Source organism: Helianthus annuus, chromosome 5 (assembly GCF_002127325.2).
Source record: "Helianthus annuus cultivar XRQ/B chromosome 5, HanXRQr2.0-SUNRISE, whole genome shotgun sequence".
NCBI classification, from domain to species: Eukaryota; Viridiplantae; Streptophyta; class Magnoliopsida; order Asterales; family Asteraceae; genus Helianthus; species Helianthus annuus.
The window spans coordinates 28,251,928-28,270,216 of NC_035437.2; the positions used below are offsets into that span (position 1 = coordinate 28,251,928).

Below are 18,289 nucleotides of genomic sequence, written 5' to 3' on the forward strand. Positions count from 1 at the left end.
GTGACATCTTGACCTTTCTATCTTCAATTTGTAGCGGTCTTTCTACAAACTTAAGTTTATCATTTACCTCTATATCCTTAAGAGGTACTACTAGTGATTCATCGGCTAAACACTTTTTGAGATTGCATACATGAAATACATCATGTATTCCTGCCATTTCCTCTGGCAGTTGTAGCTGATAAGCTACTGGTCCTATCCTTTTGATAATCTCAAAAGGTCCAACATACCTGGGGCTTAGCTTTCCCCTTCTGATGAATCTTACCACTCCTTTCCAAGGAGAGACCTTCAATAACACCTTGTCTCCTACTTGAAATTCCAACGGCTTTCGCCTGTTATCAGCATAATTCTTTTGTCGATCACGTGCTGCTTTCAGTCGTTCCTTGACTTGAATAATCTTGTCCGTTGTTTCTTGTACTATTTCAGGGCCAGATAGTTGCTTTTCTCCAATTTCTGCCCAACAGACTGGAGTTCGGCACTTTCGTCTATAAAGTGCTTCGAATGGTGCATCATTGATACTGGTATGATAGCTGTTGTTGTAGGAAATTCTATTAATGGTAGATGATCGTCCCAATTTCCTCCGAAATCAATTACACAAGCTCTAAGCATATCTTCCATTGTCTGAATTGTCCTTTCACTTTGTCCGTCCGTTTGAGGATGATAAGCGGTGCTTAGACTTAACTTGGTTCCCATTGCTTTTTGGAAACTTGTCCAAAAATGAGAGGTAAAACGGCTATCTCTATCAGAAACAATTGATAAAGGAATTCCATGTAATGAAACTATTTCATTTACATACAGCTTAGCTAATTGTTCCATACTAAAAGTCTCTTTCATTGGTAGGAAATGAGCTGACTTAGTTAGCATGTCTACAATCACCCAGATTGTATCATTACCTTTTCTTGTTTTGGGTAATTTGGTAACAAAATCCATTGTTATCAATTCTCACTTCCAAACCGGCATTTCTAACTGCTGCAATAAACCTGAGGGTTTCTGATGTTCAGCTTTAACTTGTGAACAGGTTAGACACTTGGCAACATAAGCTGCTATATCCTTTTTCATTCCTATCCACCAAAAATTCTTTCTTAAATCCTGATACATCTTATCACTTCCAGGATGCATCGTATATTTAGACTTATGGGCTTCCTCTAATATACGGTGGCGTAGGTTTCCTAGTTTGGATATCCACATCCTTTTCTTATGGAATCTCCAAATTCCAATGGTTCCTTGTTCTAATTCCTTAATCATTCCTTTCAATTTCTCAGTATCATCCTTGATTACTGATTCCTGTGCTTTTCTAATATGTTCATTTAAATCTACTTGTAGATTTAATTTAAGAGAACGTACTCTTTTTGGCTTTTCATGATACTTTCGACTTAAAGCATCGGCTACTACATTTGCCTTTCCTGCATGATACTGGATATTACAATCGTAATCACTAAAAATTTCCACCCAGCGTCTTTGTCTCATATTCAACTCCTTTTGCCCGAAAACATATCTTAAGCTGTTATGATCGGTAAAAATAGTGAACTTACTACCGTAAAGGTAATGTCTCCAAATTTTAAGGGCAAAAATTATGGTTCCTAACTCCAAATCATGGGTTGAATAATTCTCTTCATGATTCTTAAGTTGTCTAGATGCATAGGCTATAACCTTTTGATGTTGCATCAACACACATCCATATCCTAACTTAGAAGCGTCACAATAGACTACAAAGTCTTCAGTTCCTTATGGTAACGCTAGTATGGGTGTGTTGGTTAATCTTTGCTTAAGAATTCTAAAGGCTTCTTCTTGTTTTGGTCCCCATTTAAACTTAACAGATTTACATGTTAGCTTAGTTAAGGGAATGGCTATTCTAGAAAAATCTCGAATAAATCTTCTATATAACCGGCCAATCCTAGGAAACTTCTAACCTCGGTTGGTGATTCAGGGGTTTTCGATTTAGTAATTGCCTCAATCTTTGTGGGATCCACATGAATTCCTTCATGGTTAACTAGATGTCCAAGAAATTGTACTTGTTCTAACCAAAATTCGCATTTTGAAAATTTAGCGTAAAGCTTTTCTTTTCTCAGCAAATTTAGGAGTGCATGCAGATGCGCTGCATGTTCTTCTTTACTCTTAGAGTAAATGAGAATATCATCTATAAAGACAATTATGAATTTATCCAAATATGGCTTACATATTCGGTTCATCATGTCCATAAATGCGGCTGGGGCATTGGTTAAACCAAATGGCATGACAGTAAATTCATAATGGCCATACCTTGTTCTAAATGCGGTTTTAGGAATGTCTTCGTCCTGTACCTTTAATTGATGATATCCTGAGCGTAAATCGATCATAGAGAAAAATCGAGCTCCTTGCAATTGATCAAACAGATCATCGATTCTTGGTATTGGGTACCGATTTTTAATCGTGACCTTGTAAATTCTCGGTAATCAATGCACATACGTATTGACCCGTCTTTCTTTTTGACAAATAAAATCGGTGCTCCCCATGGCGATGAACTTGGCTGTATGAATCCTTTTTCTAAAAGATCGTCCAGTTGTTTCTTTAACTCTTGCATTTCTGCTGGTGCCAAATGGTAGGGTGCCTTGGCAATTGGTGTTGTCCCTGGTAGCAGATGGATTCTGAGTTCAACTTCCCTGTCTGGCGGTAGTCCTGGTAATTCTTCTAGAAACACATCTGGAAACTAGGATACTACAGGAATATCTTCCAGTTCCTTTCCTTTAGTGTTAATGATTACGGAAATAAAATACACTAGTGACCCTTTTCTTGCATAACTGGCCGTTTTCATTACAGAGATGAACTTTGTGGTTCTAGACGGCTTATCTCCTTTAATTGTGATCTTTTCACCTTTTGGTGAATTTACTTGGATTGACTTTTGATCACATAGAATACTGGCTTTATTGGCTACTAACCAATCCATTCCTAATACAACATCAAATCCTGCCAGATTCATTGGATAAAGATTTGCAATAAACTTTTGATTTAAAATTTCTGTTCCTGCTCCCTGCAAGATTTCGGAAATCTTAGTGGCTTCCCCGTTTGCTGTCTCTACTAGACATTCTTGTGGGAGTTTAGTTAATGGTTGATTGAGAAGTTTGCAAAATGAAGTATTAATAAAACTTTGGTTCGCACCAGAGTCAAGTAATACTTTAGCAAAAACATCATTAACTAAAAACGTACCGACAATCATGTCCGGGATCATCTTGGCTTCTTCTGCAGTCAGAACAAATGCTCTATCATTCTTAGTAGTCTTATTGTTCATGGCTGGAGCTAGTTTCGGATAATTCGGCATGATATGCCCTTTTTTCTCCACAGTTGAAGCACACTTCATAACTGGGTTTCTTCCTACAATCTTCTTCTTTGTGTCCTGGTATCTTGCAGAAGTTGCAGTAGGTGGAGCATCTTCCTGAATGCTTCTTCTTGCAGGCCTTACAGTAAGGTGCAGAGGTAGAACCTACGTTTTTCCCACGCTTGGAATTTGCATAGCGAAATTCTTGGGTAAGTCTTTGAGCTAGGTTCCTCCTCTGGTTATCTTCTTGTGTACGCACTAATTCATCAGTCAAGGTATTTGCTAGTTCTCCAGCTTCTTCTATAGTTTGTGGTCTAGCAGCCTTGACTACATGTCTAATTTCACTGATTAATCCCCAGATGTAACGGGAGATTAATACTGGTTCTGGTGATGCAAGGGTTGGCACTATTCTAGCATATTCGAAGAATGTAGTAGTGTAACCCTTACTATCTACTCCAATCATTCTAAGGTTTAAAAACTTATTTGCTATCTGTCCTTTTCATTAGGAGGACATAATTTCCTTTCAACCATATTCTTAAACTCATTCCATTCCATATTGTAGACCCTATCACTTCCACTAGATTGGAGGATAGTGTTCCACCATTCTAATGTTGAGTTCTTAAACAGATTGGACGCAAACATTATCTTATCCTCTTCTGCGCACTTGCTTATTTTCAAGACTGCCTCAGTCTTTTCTATCCAGCGTAGAGCTGCAATGGCTCCTTCATTGCCCGAGAATTCTATTGGTTTACAAGACCAGAATTCTTTGTAAGAACAACCATAAGACATGGTTCTTCTTCTTTTTGGAATGGGCACTTGAAATATTGGTCCATTGTTTACGATGTGTTCTGGTTCAGTAGGTGGTCGTTTAATGCCATAATTACTTTTATTATTATCCGCTTCCTTAACCGTTTTGATAATATATGGCATCGCATCTATAATCCCTTGTGCCACTATATGTTGGATGGCACTGTTATCTACTTGGTTTCCATTATTATCGTTATTCTGGTTTTCTTGATTCACTTCATTGTCCATCTGAATTTTAAACATTTACCACGTATTAATATCACAAGACAATATCCAATACAAACAATCACATCACAAACATATTGATCGTCGTTATTGCGACCTTTACTCTATTTTATATATGCATCTCTATATCTATTACAAATACAACTGGAACTGAAAATACAATACTAATATGCATCAGTAACTATAAGATTATCTATTTTAGTTGTTTATAATTTATTATATATATATATATATATATATATATATATTCAAACTTACACACATACATATATATTTATATATTATTATTATTATTACTACTACTAATAGGGGTTCATCCAATATTGCATGTTGCGCTTGTCATATTTCCAGACGAGTCTCTCCCCTATCTGTCTCATTCTCTCACTTCCTTCTAAAATCTCCTCACCAAAAGTGCGGAGTTCTTGCACATTCTTAGTGCTCATGGGTGGTGCAGGTGCTGGTATCGGGTCAGGGAACTGGGGTATGGGTTCTTCGTAAGGGTACGGGCTCAATAAGACTCGGCTCATTTCGAGCTTTTTCTCGAGCCGATATCGAGTAGCTCGCGAGCCGCTCAGCTCGTATGCACCCCTAGTCATTATCAAAATATGGGTCTAGAGGGTCAAGGTCTGGGTCGGGTGATACTAGGTTTTGCATGGGTTTGTCTTCTAGTGGGTAGCGTTGTTGATAAACCCTATGGTCGTCAAACCATGGGTCATAGTCTGGAGGATGGGGTGCTGGTACTCTAGGGATTTCAGTTGGGTTAAAAGCAGGTGCTGGAATTTGGTCTACTGGGTTTGGCTCAATTTCCATAGGTTGTGTGGGAAACAGTAGTAACGGTTGGGGTGCTATGAGTTGTTCTAGATTCGAGTCTGCAGCTGTAGTTGCTAAGATATGAAAATTTGCTAATCTCTTATTGATCATATCCTGAGCTTGAGCATTCATTTCTCTATACGCGGCTGCTAAAGCTCGCTGCTTGTAACACCCCAAAACCCGAATTATTAAATTGCTAGTATGTTACCATGATCGATAGAATGAAATATAATAACTACGTTATTAAACCTAGTTAAATAACTAGGTAAAACAAGTAGGGAAGTAATTTGGGTGACAATTGTGATCAAGTAACAAACTTTAAGGGCCAAGATTGTCAAAAAGGAGAACTTGAGTTATTAAAAGAAAAATTCCACACACACACTAGGTGTGTGTGCGTATGAACGATCAGGAGAAAGGGAGAGAAGGGGTGCAAGCCCTAATTCATGAAAAATCTTCAAATTGAAGGGAAATTAAGCTCAAATCCGATGCATGAACTCGTTGTCTTGATGATCTAACCCTAGCAAACATGTGGTAAGTTGTAATTTATGATTTGATGATCTTGCTATGAAGTGGGTTATGATCAATCCATGAATTGTATGAAATTGATCATGTAGATGTGTTAGAATCACAATATAGACCATGAACTATGCGAGATTCTAAGTAATTTGATGATTTTGGATGAAACCCACTTGTAATAGTGAAAATGATGATATGGGTAATCATGCATGTTCAATAAGATTGATGTATGATGTTATATGTAATAAGTAATTGTTAGTTAATTTGGGTATAGTATGAAAATTACATGATTCTAATGGAATTTGATGATCTTGATATGAACTAGTAATATTATGCATAAAATACTTGTACTATGTGCATAGGAAGTAGTATGCACTCCAAGTGTATGATGAAATGCCTAAGTGAAGTTAGGATGTGAGATTTTAGGAAGTGGTTTGACATATATGAATGGCGTATGATAATGATGTAACTGGTAGTATACTAACTTAAAGAATGTGCTTTGGGTGGAACTAGTACAAGAATTCGGTAATTGAATGTATGTGATGGTCAAGATTATGCATTAGAGGCTTTTACATTGTGCTTGAACGGGCGATGCTCGCCATATGTTTGTATTAATCACTTAATTGCGATCAAGAAGTGAATATGTATTAAACGTATAACAAATGACCATATTAGTAAAGGATGATGTTATGAATTACATTAAGTTGTCTAACTTAGCAATGTTGTTGTCAAAGTGTAGAACCATGAAAGCACAAGTATGCGTAAATTGATTATGTGTAGATTATGTATGCGACTAGGTGATCGTGTAGTTGTATGTGTCATACAACACTATGTATGAAATGAATGTGATGTTATTAATATGATCTACTATATCAACATGAATGCTTGTTCAAAGGTTAGAAGTTATATGCTAGAAGGTTGACTTTCTGAAAGTCAACCGAGGAATTATAGTATGATTAGGCATTTTGACACAAGCATAAGAATCAAGAGATCATGGATTGTGTGTTAGACCAATTATGTGTTATGTGTGATAACGGAATTGGATTTCGAAGATATTGAATAATGTGGTTGACGAATCATGTCATATGCATGTTAGTGAAAGCCAATGTTGATAAGAGTTGGTAAATGTATGTTAATTTGAATAGGCATGAATACTAACATTATTATGGCATGACAACATGAAAGAATTGGAACCACACAAGCATGGACCAAGCATGGAAGGATAACGGGTCAAGATGAGGCAAGGAAGCGGTTACGAGCACGGATGCACAAGGTAAGTGACTTCCTACTCACTTCTTAATATGCATATAGATTTCATGTTCATGAGTGTGGGAAATTATGTAAGATTATGAAATGATGAAAGTTATCTAAGTCGAAGGATTTTTTATGAGAATAAACGGGTCAAAATAAGCTTTGAGCGAAAGTGTGTTAAGAGGATGCAAGACATCTAAGAATTTGATCCTTTATGATAAACAACGTTGAAATTATAAAGTTCATGAGGAATCGAGGTCAAATAATCAGATTATGTTGATAAAAGCATGAACGGGTCAAAACTTGGTAAAAAGGTAATAAGTCGATAGCTTAAAAGATTAGAATTTTGTTAATCCGGATGTCGAATGTTAACTCCATGAGATGGGGAATTTAATTACGGTCGCGTAGGAAAAAGAATCGAGTGAAACGGGTGCAAAACGAGCAAGTTATGCGAGTTTTAGCATTTATGAATGATAGCTGATCTGGGTGCTACCGTAACTTACGGTAGCTACCGCAAGTTACGGTAGGCTCTGAAGCCATTTTTCTACCATAAAGCAGTAGGTTGTCACCGTAAGGAATTGGTGGCGCACGGTCGTGCGCTTGGCCGCACGGTCGTGCATATCCGAGTAAATCAATGCACGGGCTTGTGCACTACCAGTGCCCCTGACGTTGTAGGTACCGCACGGTCATGCGGTTGGACGCACGGCCATGCGTCAGCTGCAAGTTCATTAAAATGTGCAGAATTCGTCCAAATCAGTCCCGTAGCCCATAGGGTGTCCCAAAATGTAATCTAACTCATTGTAAAGAGTTCATGAGCTGCAATGAGCGTGTGCGCAAGCATGAAATGGAGCAAGATAAGTATAGAGGCATATGTAAGTTTATGGAGGTACGTATGTGATTAGGCATGAATGAGTTAGGTATGTTACCAGCAGGAATGTATATTTGTATATATGTATAATGTCGGAAGTGTACGCAATGATGTAGGTATGGGTGTATGTAGATACGCATGAAGTGACGTAGATGTGTTTATATAAGGGTATGAACGTATGTATGTAATTGGTTATGTGTGATTATATAATTATGTACAAGTATGTAAGAAAATAGCTACGCATGTACCCAATGAAATTAGTGCTAACGATATTAATAGTATGCCTGGTGAATGAAGTGGAACGCAGGAATAGCAAGGAAGTCTCACCGTGGATCATATGATAAAATGGAAAGCTGGAACGTAAAGGGTTAATGGAACGAAGAGTAAACGTGAATAAATCTTGTGTGTTTATGATGCGTGCTAATGTTATGACTTTGTGTGGTGAGCGCAGGTAGTACGAAACACGAGAATCATCAAGGGATAGAGATCAAGGACCGAGTCACATCAAAGATTGTACGGGGTGTATAAGAATGTAATTTGTTATATATAAGTTATGTTTTATTCTATAATTGAGTTAGTTTGATGTATTCAAAATAGAGGAGTTATTTTAAAAGTGAACTTTCAAGTAAGAAATAAGGTTTATAATGAAAGAAATCTTATGGTACGAACTTCCGCTGCGTCTTTTCAGTAAAAGCGTGTTAGGGCGTTAAACTGCTGCTGAAGTTTTCTCATCCTTTTTCTACGTTCATGAGCTCCTCTGCTGAACTATCCTCTCTTCTTGGGAGGGAATGGCTCTTTAGATTGTGCTTTGAATACGAAAATCCCTTCTTCGGTGTTAGCCGAATACCCCGAGGGGGTAGGCTGGGAAGAGGTTCCTTCGTCCCTAGGAGAGTTGGACAGTTGACGGTAAGCGTCCGAAGGTCCTTGGTCACTCATACTGTAAACTAACAAATTGTCAAATAACACAAAACAATAATATATGCACATAATCCCGTAAATAATTTCCTAACATAACAGATAAAATTTTGGTGTCAGCAGAACACTTCTGTGGCTGAAATCAGTAGTTGTGGCTCTGATACCACCTTCTGTCGCAACCCCCGACCCCTGCCTCGGGAGGCGGGCGGTCGCGGCTTACTTAGAGATGGTGGTATCGGTATTTATCAATTTGGCAGCGGAAATTACATCAGGACCGTAGTTAGGAAATATTTTATCAGAGTGAAATACCACATTTTTATAATATTAAACACATGGGAAATTCCCAAGTTTCCATTACAAACATTTTATAGGGATAAACCCTATTTTATTAAATAAAAATATTTTCTTTATTTAGGTAACTTTTATATCCACTTTTCCAAGCCTTCAGTGCTGTCCAGCTGGCTTCTATTTGGCTTTCACATTTTGTTACCTGAAACGCGTTTAAGAACATTTTGTCAGTGGGAAATACTGGTAAGTGAATCCCAATTTAATCAAGACAGGTTTTATTAGTTTTACAGTATTGAGGGTGATCTCGTAATTACATTTGTTTATTTTTCTACTTTAATTACCACCCATGGTACTGCCAATCCTGACTTGTGGTAATATTACTACTCACAGTATAGTAACAAATTTTGTATACAAAACCCCAACATACCGACGATAATTGTAGAATCACAAATACTCAATCACTGTTAATTATCATTTAAAACAATTGAGGTTTTGTAAAAACAGTTTAAAAGGAAGGATTAACTCACATTGCTACTTTAGGGTTTTCCTTTGTGTTTTCCTGGTTATAATCTATTAATTAAAAAATGCACACGCATTAGTATAATAACCCAATATTTACATTAGTTATACACTCCCCGAGACAGAACTTCAACGACTACGTCGGGTAGAGCCTCAACAGTCGTTACAGAGCGTTAGATCAATCGGGCAGCGTATCTAATACGTAACCGGGGGTTATGATACTTACAACGAGGCAGAACTTCGTTAATTAAGGGGTATAATGCCCGGGTATTATGTTTACACTACATAATTTAAAAGAGAGTAAAATTTTTGAACGGTTTGAGTTGAATCCCGATGCCCTCAATATATAGGGCTGTTCGTCGAGTCCGTCGCGCCCCGCGACGAAAGAAGGCAGGGCCTTCGCGGCCCGCGACATAGGGGATCTAGGGCGTAGCCTTGTCTGGTCATGAGATAGGTTCAACACGCGTGAGGACACGTGGCGGCTCAGGGTGCAGCCTCATAGCCAGGCGCTCGCGGCCCGCGTATGACCAAGGCTAGGTCTTCGCGGCCTGCCAGAGACCCAAAAATTTGATTTTTAATTAATTTTAATCAAATAAAGGTATTTTGGGTCGTTTCTCGTATACGGGGTGTATTTTAGGACGTATAGAGGCACTCTAAATATTTTAGGGGTGTCGGAAATATTTTAGGAGGGTTGTTATATTGCACCCAGTCCACCTTTCGATAGTTATATGCGCAGCAGGGATACTTTTAGTAGTAAGGTCTGCAGGCTTAGACTCACTTAAAGCGTAGTCAAAATCTAACAAAGCAAGAGTTAGTGGAATATATGAGAGAAATAATATACTAATTTAGAGGATCAAGTTATTCTACAAAGGCTTATAATTGTAAGAAGTGTAAGAAGGATTTATAGAGTGACAAGTGTCCAATAAGCTAAAACTAAACCCACTACATCACCACCAAAAACCTAAACACCCACCCCCACCCCACCCCACCACCACCCAAAAACCTAACCCCCCCCCCCCCCCCCCCCCCGGGGCAAAAAAAAAACTATACCTCACCAAAAAAAACCCCAAAAAACCTAACCCCCACCCCACCCCCTAAAAACCTAAAAAAAACAAGAACTGACCTTAAAAAACAAGATAAGTTGAACAAATTAAATAACTACAAAATAAAGAAGAAGAATTATGTTATGATTTTATACCAGTAAAGAAAATAAACAGGTTACGGTGATTGCTTTTGTTTAAAGTAAACAAATCGGGTATTGATTTATTGCAATAAAACAATCACATTTTATTCTTATATAGTCATTAGTTGAAGATCTTTTTAAGATTTTTTTCATCATTAGTAAACCAAATTTGAATGATAAGCAACATATATTCAAAACAAAAAGAACACATAAAACCTAAATAACCCAAGGTGTCATTCGCATTGAACGAACCAAAATCTAAACCGTCGTCGAACGAACCAAATCAAAACCGCCTTCTACACCGAAATCATCCGATCGTCCCCTACTGCAAAAACGAATGAAGCAAAATTGAATGAGCCAAAGTCTAAAATCATCGTCTTAATAGGATGTCTACAATTTAGAGTAGAACCGACGAAGAACAGGAATTGGATATGACGACAGGGATCAGATAAAACGATGGTGATCATTTAAGTGAACAAAATCATGTTCTTTTTTATTTGATTTAGAAACAATCAAATAAGCCTTTATTGCGATATTGAGTAAATCAAAAGGATAAAGACGGAATCTTAGTTGAAACTGGACGGTTACGGAACTTTGATGCATGTATCATGTATCTGAGAATGAAAGAGAATCTATTTCACTGTATGTATACGATTAATTAAGTTATTAATTTTAGTAAGTTAGAAAACATGTCGTTCCTTTACTAAGGGTGAAGGGGGCACCCCCCTAATTAGGTGAGGGAAAACTTTTTTAACCCAATCATACGTTGCCATGTCATTTCCCCTCTATAACTCCCCTCTTGTCCAAAAACGTACGGGGTGCACCCCTCTTAGGGGAATTGTTTTTTTATTAAAAAAAAAAATTCATTGATTGAAATAAAGGCTGGCCCACCTTCTCTCTCCTTCCCTCTTCGGTGCCTCCTCCCCGAAATTGTTCCCGATTTCACTCCCCGCCTGAATGGCAGCACCTCCTCTCTCGGCAAAAGTGGTCCCCGAAGGGACTCCCCGAAGGTGCCCCGGGTAGCCTAATGCTTCACATTGTATATTTGTATTGATATTAACATCCAAAGTGATGCATTTGATTTCTTTGTGATTAATGTTTTGAACCAACGTGCCCCTTCATAAATAAACTCATGGAACGTTTTAAAAAAAAGGCTACAACTTTTTGGAAGAGATGACCACCTTATATGGATTAAATTAAAATCACACTCCTTCATTTGAAAAAGGCATGTCTTTTAACTAAAAGGACATGACCCATGTTGGTAAATCACACTCTTTCATTTTAGAAAGGCATGTCTTTTAACTAAAAGAATACAACCCAAGTTGGTTTTTCAGTATTATATAATATAATTTACATGTGTCATTTATTTTACTTATTAAAAAAATAAATTGATTTTATGAATTGCTACGTTGAACAACGCTATGTATCAAGTCTCATATAATTTGGTAAATTACATACTCCAATCTTCTCATTTAAATAACTAAATGAATATAATAAGGGTAAATTGCATTTTTACTTTTTTTTAGGTTTCGGTAAAATTTCAGACGCTGATGTAGCTGTCGTAACTAATAAAAAACAGACTTTAATACCTATAATAATATGGGCAACTAAAGTCATCTCCACAGAGAATATGCAGTTAGTGTAATGCAACCTCCTCCAGTTTTTTGGTTTAGGTTTCACAAAACTCAGTTTACTTAGTTGATTAGCCACCACATAGACATGGTGTCGGAAAGTTAGTTAAATTAATATGATAATAAAAAATAGGTCTTTTTCATCAGATCTTTTACAGTTCGATTAACACTATCTAGTAGTATGAGTCAACCTACTCTATGTCACCCATCAAGTTACAAGGTTTTGTCATCAACCGAACAAGTTGTAAATCAGGAACTCGAAATACATGCAAATAGTTTAAATAAATCAACACATTAAATTGTTTTTCCAAAGTTGTCATTGTCAAAAACAAATCAGAACATGAATAAAGCTAAAGAAAAGTGACAAAACCCTACAAACTGTCCGCTTGAAGAAAGTCACAGAAAACCTAACCGCTCATCGCGTTCCTGTCTTGATTTACGTTGTAAAGTTGCGAACTCAAAGCCCCCCACCCTCAAATATAAAACCTGCTGCGTTCCTTTATTCTTCCTATGGGCCACACCACACTTAATTCCAGCCCACTAAGATCAATTAATGCACTTTTCTTAAGATAACTTAGCCCACATGACTCTACTTGTTAGCATTTTAACTTCTTAGCCCACTAGTGGCTCGAGTATGCATTCAACTCTGACTATTATAGAGGAGGGGATGCATATGCTCGATTGAATGCATCACAAAATGCTTATCCAGTGATTTCGTTAGCTGTTAAAAGAATGCTTTCGTAAGTGAGTATGTCTGCAAAAGTGAAACAATCATATTTTAGTTTTCTTCTAATTGCCATAACAAACCAAATTTGATTTATTTTAATAATTTTCGCTAACATGCATTTTCATATTATGGTTTGTATTATCAGATCTTTTAACTCGTTCTCTCTTTAAAGCCTATCAAACTAATATGTTTTCTTCTTATAACCATGCATTTTTATTATTGTTAATATAAATAGAGTGTATCTAAGATTACCGATTAGACACTATATTTTAATTAACGAAATCACAACTTATGTTCTTTATGTTCTAATTTCTTTAGGATAGATATCCTTTCTTCCTAAAATGATTACAAAAATAAAGGATATCCGTCGTACATAAATTAGAACATAAACGACATTTGTTGTAAAGAAATTAAAACATAAAGGACATTTATTGCAATTTCATTAGTTAAAAAAAAACACCTAAAATTTTGCTGAAACTTAAAGGACATAAAGTGCAATTCAAGGGCGCAGCTTTGTGGGGGCGGGAGGGGCGGCCGACCCCCCGAACTTTTCGCTCAGTAGTAGAAAGTATGTAGTTTTAATATTAAAATTTTTGGGTATATACGTTTTCGACGCCTCGATTTTATAGAAAATTTTTGATATATATGTTTTCAACACCCAGTCAGAAATCTCAAATTTGACTATTAATAAATTAAATACTTCACTATTTTTAAGAAAAAAAAAACCTTTAATTTTATCCTTTATCAAATAATTAATTCCCAGAAGCAACCAAAGTCAATTTTTTGAAACCATTCAAACTTTTTGATTAAAACTTATTCACAACCCCATCACAACCAACCACCAAAGCAACCCAAATTTCAAATTGATTCACACCACAACCTCCATGGAATAGTCTAAATAGAAAACCCACAACAACCATCCATCTAACAATCAAATGGCGTTGGTAAAGAGAAAAGAAGCACCGCCATTATTGTCTCCGGCCATGTTAGACCATATGGTGTGGAGGGACTTGAAAATGAAGAGTTGTGCGACATGTGGACGTCTTGTCAGCACGCATCAGAAATATGTCTGTAGTGCAAAAACAAGAGGCGTGGGACGGGGTGTGGAAGTGTGGTGTTACTCGAGTTGTGGCACAATTATTTGTATAGTTAAATTATATTTAAACTTTTTTTATAAAATCTATCTATTTTTTTTAAAACATTAATAATAGTTAAACAAATAACATTAATAATTGAACATTACATAATTTAAAAACTAATAACATTACATAATTTAAAAATTAATAACATTACATAATTAAAAAATAAAAAAAAACACACAAAATAAAATAAAAAAAGATTAGCTAATTAAATAAAACCTAAAAAATAAACATTATTAAATAAAAAATCTAACTATTTGCCACGCCAAAACGTGTTTGAATTCGTGGTTGTAGTCGTGACTGAAGTTGATAAGGGCGACTTGTATGATGTCGTCCTCCCCAAGGTCACCGCCCGCATTTTCCACCACGGTGTGCACCGTCTCAAATCTTTCACTATTCAAACAAATAGTCCTAAGATAAGAAGAAAACGTGTCTACGGTTCGGGTGGTCTCACCCCTATGGACGCAAAAGTCTTGTAAATTTATCCTCTAAAACGGACCACTCGAGCGATTATGCGGCGTGTAGTGGCTAAGTGCTTCGACCCACGACTCGCATAACGCGATATCTTCTTCTTTAGTCCACAAAATCGTTGCCATTTTTTGAATTTTAAAGTGGAAAAGGGTAGAGAGTTGAGAGAATTTTGGATGAAATGTGAGTGTTTGTAAAAAAATGAAAGAAGAAGGTTGTATTTATAGGGGAATTTATTTAGTTTTAAAAAGTAATCATTTTAAAATTTTAAAAACTTACTGTTCGGTGGTGTCAACGGCTACTGACCACAGGCAATTATAAAACGCGCCACGTCACCTTTCAAACTGCCTCTACGCCGGCGGGCTAGTGTGCACGGCCGGTGTCCACACATGTTGGCGGGCAAGATTGTATTAAAAACTTACCTTTCGTTTACTTGCGACTTTATTGTAATTGATGATTTTGGTTGGAAGTTAGTTGAATAAAAACGATGTGGATCACAATTATTGAATTATTTTGTTTTGCATTAGTTTGGATCTTTCTTTTGTGTTGCATCTCCGGCTTAAAGAAGAAGGTCGCAATGACCCTCATTGAGCCATTCAAGTTTGGGATTTTGAGAGCACAAAAGTACACATATTAGTGAAACCATACAAAATATTTTAATTGCCAAATATTGTAGTAGCTGCAAATATTATAGCTACTGTGTTAAAGCAAACGCAAATATACGAATATCACAAGACATAAACCCCTTTTCACTTTTATTTTGGGATTACTAATAAATTTATAAATTATGTGGTTTTTATGTCAAATAAAGTTATTAAAATATGACGGTCTAAGACTCGTAACACATGAAAGAGGAAGCTATGAGTATTTCTTTGTATAATATTACAAGGTATGAGGAAACTTAGAGGTATTTAGAGACTTGTATTTACTTTATTAAAATCGCTTACTGTGAATATGCTATAGCGGCCTATGAGAAACATAGGTTTAACCAGCTACACGCAATTGTTCTCTAATATTTGATGCATGTTCATACATTTTTTTATGATTGTTCTTTATAATCAACACAAACAATATTAATATTAGTAAAAGTAACGTTCTACTATAATAGTAGTAATATACGGCTAAACTATATGATAAAAACCAATGCTTTTAAGTAAAAAAAAGTAAAAAATTTATAATTGAAATTTGGATAGATGACAAAAAAAAATAAATTGGGAACTATTCCATATTTGGGGCCCATAATGTATATGACAAGAAAACTATAAAAATTTTGCAGGTGGTGAAGGCTGGGATTCGAGCCCAGGCTTATGTGGGAAAATAAAGCTATTTTACCACCAGACTACAATCAAACTAATTTTTATAATTATCAAAATAAATTTAATATACACATTATACGTTTCAGTTTTCTTTAGAATGAGCCCTAAAAATTTGGTGACCCAAAACCCTAGCTTGTTTTCGCTTATGCTTGGACTGGCCCTGGTGATCACTAATCCGGTTGAATCATTCTACCTCAATGAGTCAATGATGGAAACTTCTTGACAAAAACCCACTGCCCTACATGTTACGTAATTAAAATAACGCGTCTTGATAATTGAATAAAAACAAAACTAGAAAGTTTATAGATTAAAACTGAAAATCTATATAAACAAGTTTTCATTTTTAATGTTATGTGTATTATTTAACGTTTAAGTTTATAACATCATGTCCGATTCTTCTAGTAATGATTGGCCTAGTTCTCCTCCTCCTTTTGGCCTCATTGTCGGTATCATGGTTGGTGTATTTGTTTTTTTAGTCGGTAAGTTGTATTTGTATTCATGTATCCAGTTAAAAAAAAAATATTTAGAGAACATACACATATTTATAATTTACTAGTTCCTAGCAGATTCTAGATGTTAAAGGTATCTCTTTTGCAGTGTGTTCGGGATTGTGGAGGCTAATAAGATATACAAATTCTATGGAAAAGAAGGCGGAGGCATTAGCGAATGACGACGCTCCGTTTATTCCCCTCACCATGGTCAAGTTCCTCGATGATATGGAAATGGAAAAGCCCATCCGATTCACCTCTCAACAACTACAAATATCCACAGATAACTTTAGCATGCATTATGTTGGGTTCAGGTGGGTTTGGGAAAGTTTACAAGGGAGTCCTCAGCAAAAACAAACCTGTAGCTGTGAAAGTACTAAATGGTACCTCTGACCCGCGAGTAGAGGAACAATTCATGGCGGAAGTGAGTACTATGGGAAGAACCCATCACTTTAATCTTGTTAGGCTCTATGGGTTTTGTTATGAATCAAGTTTAATAGCTCTTGTATACGAGTACATGGTTAACGGCTCGTTGGATAATCACTTGTTTAAAGCGAACAAAGGGTCTATGTTAGGGTTTGACAAGCTTCATGAGATTGCGGTGGGAACTGCAAGAGGCGTTACATACTTGCATGAAGATTGTGCTCAAAGAATAGTTCATTATGATATTAAACCAGGAAACATACTCTTGGATTCAATTTTTTGTGCAAAAGTAGCTGATTTCGGTTTGGCCAAACTTTGCAACAGGGATAACACTCATATAACCATGACAGGGGGACGAGGTACCCCGGGCTATACTGCTCCTGAGCTCTGGATGTCTCTTCCAGTTACACATAAATGTGATGTTTATAGTTTCGGGATGCTACTTTTTGAGATCGTCAGGAGGAGGAGGAACATCGACACTAGTACTAATCTTAGTGATATCCAACAGTGGTTCCCCTTATGGGCTTGGGGCAAGTATGAAAAGAATCAATTAAATGATCTGATGACAGACTATGAGATCGAAGAGAAGGATCATGAAGTTGTGGAGAGGATGTTAAAGGTGGCTCTATGTTGTGTTCAATATAGGCCCGAGACTAGGCCGTCAATGAGCATCGTAGTTAAAATGTTGGAAGGTGTGTTAGAGGTGCCTGAGCCTTTAAATCCTTTTACACATATGTTTTCAGGGGCTAACGAACAACCTAATGATTCTTTCGGTCGAATTTGCTTGGATGTGGGTAGTTCAGATTGGTCTTCATCTGAAGTTGTAACAAAATCTGGTGTAGTCACGGGAACACCAGTTATGAGGAGATATGAGATAACAATGGCATCCGTATAATCATGTGAAACTGCAACATGATTATATTGATTATGTGTTACCGCGAGATATATTGGCAGCCGTGGATCGTTTTATCGTTAGAATAAAAATGATATATTTTTTTTCTGATGATAAAGTTTCAATCAAGTTTTATCTTTTAGTTGGCAGCAATGTATATTTGACTAATAGATAATATATTTGTATAGAATATTTTGTAATTATTATTGTTTTCATATTCATTGTATTTATCTCTAAATTATGGGATTGTAGTTTTCTATATAATGGAAACCCTAAGAGGGAGAAGGATCAAGGATCCTATTGTTTCATGGTATGGTATCACGAGACCAGCAACAACCCTAACCCCCCTTCTCAGCCGTCGAGTTCCTCCCTTCCTTCTTCGATCTCGGCTGCCAACTCTTCTCCCTCACTTGTCTTCTCCAAAACCTTCTCACATGGACACCAAACTTCACCCGGCCGTCACGGTCTCAAATATCAAAACCTCCATCCCCGTCACACTTGAGATGGAAACTTGCCACTGGTCTACATGGTCGG

General features: G+C 36.7%; 1 pseudogene; it reads left to right on the plus strand.

Moving 5' to 3' along the window:
* The first annotated feature begins 16,288 nt into the window (after positions 1–16,288).
* LOC110940625 lies at positions 16,289–17,958 on the plus strand (annotated as a pseudogene).
* Positions 17,959–18,289: the final 331 nt, after the last annotated feature.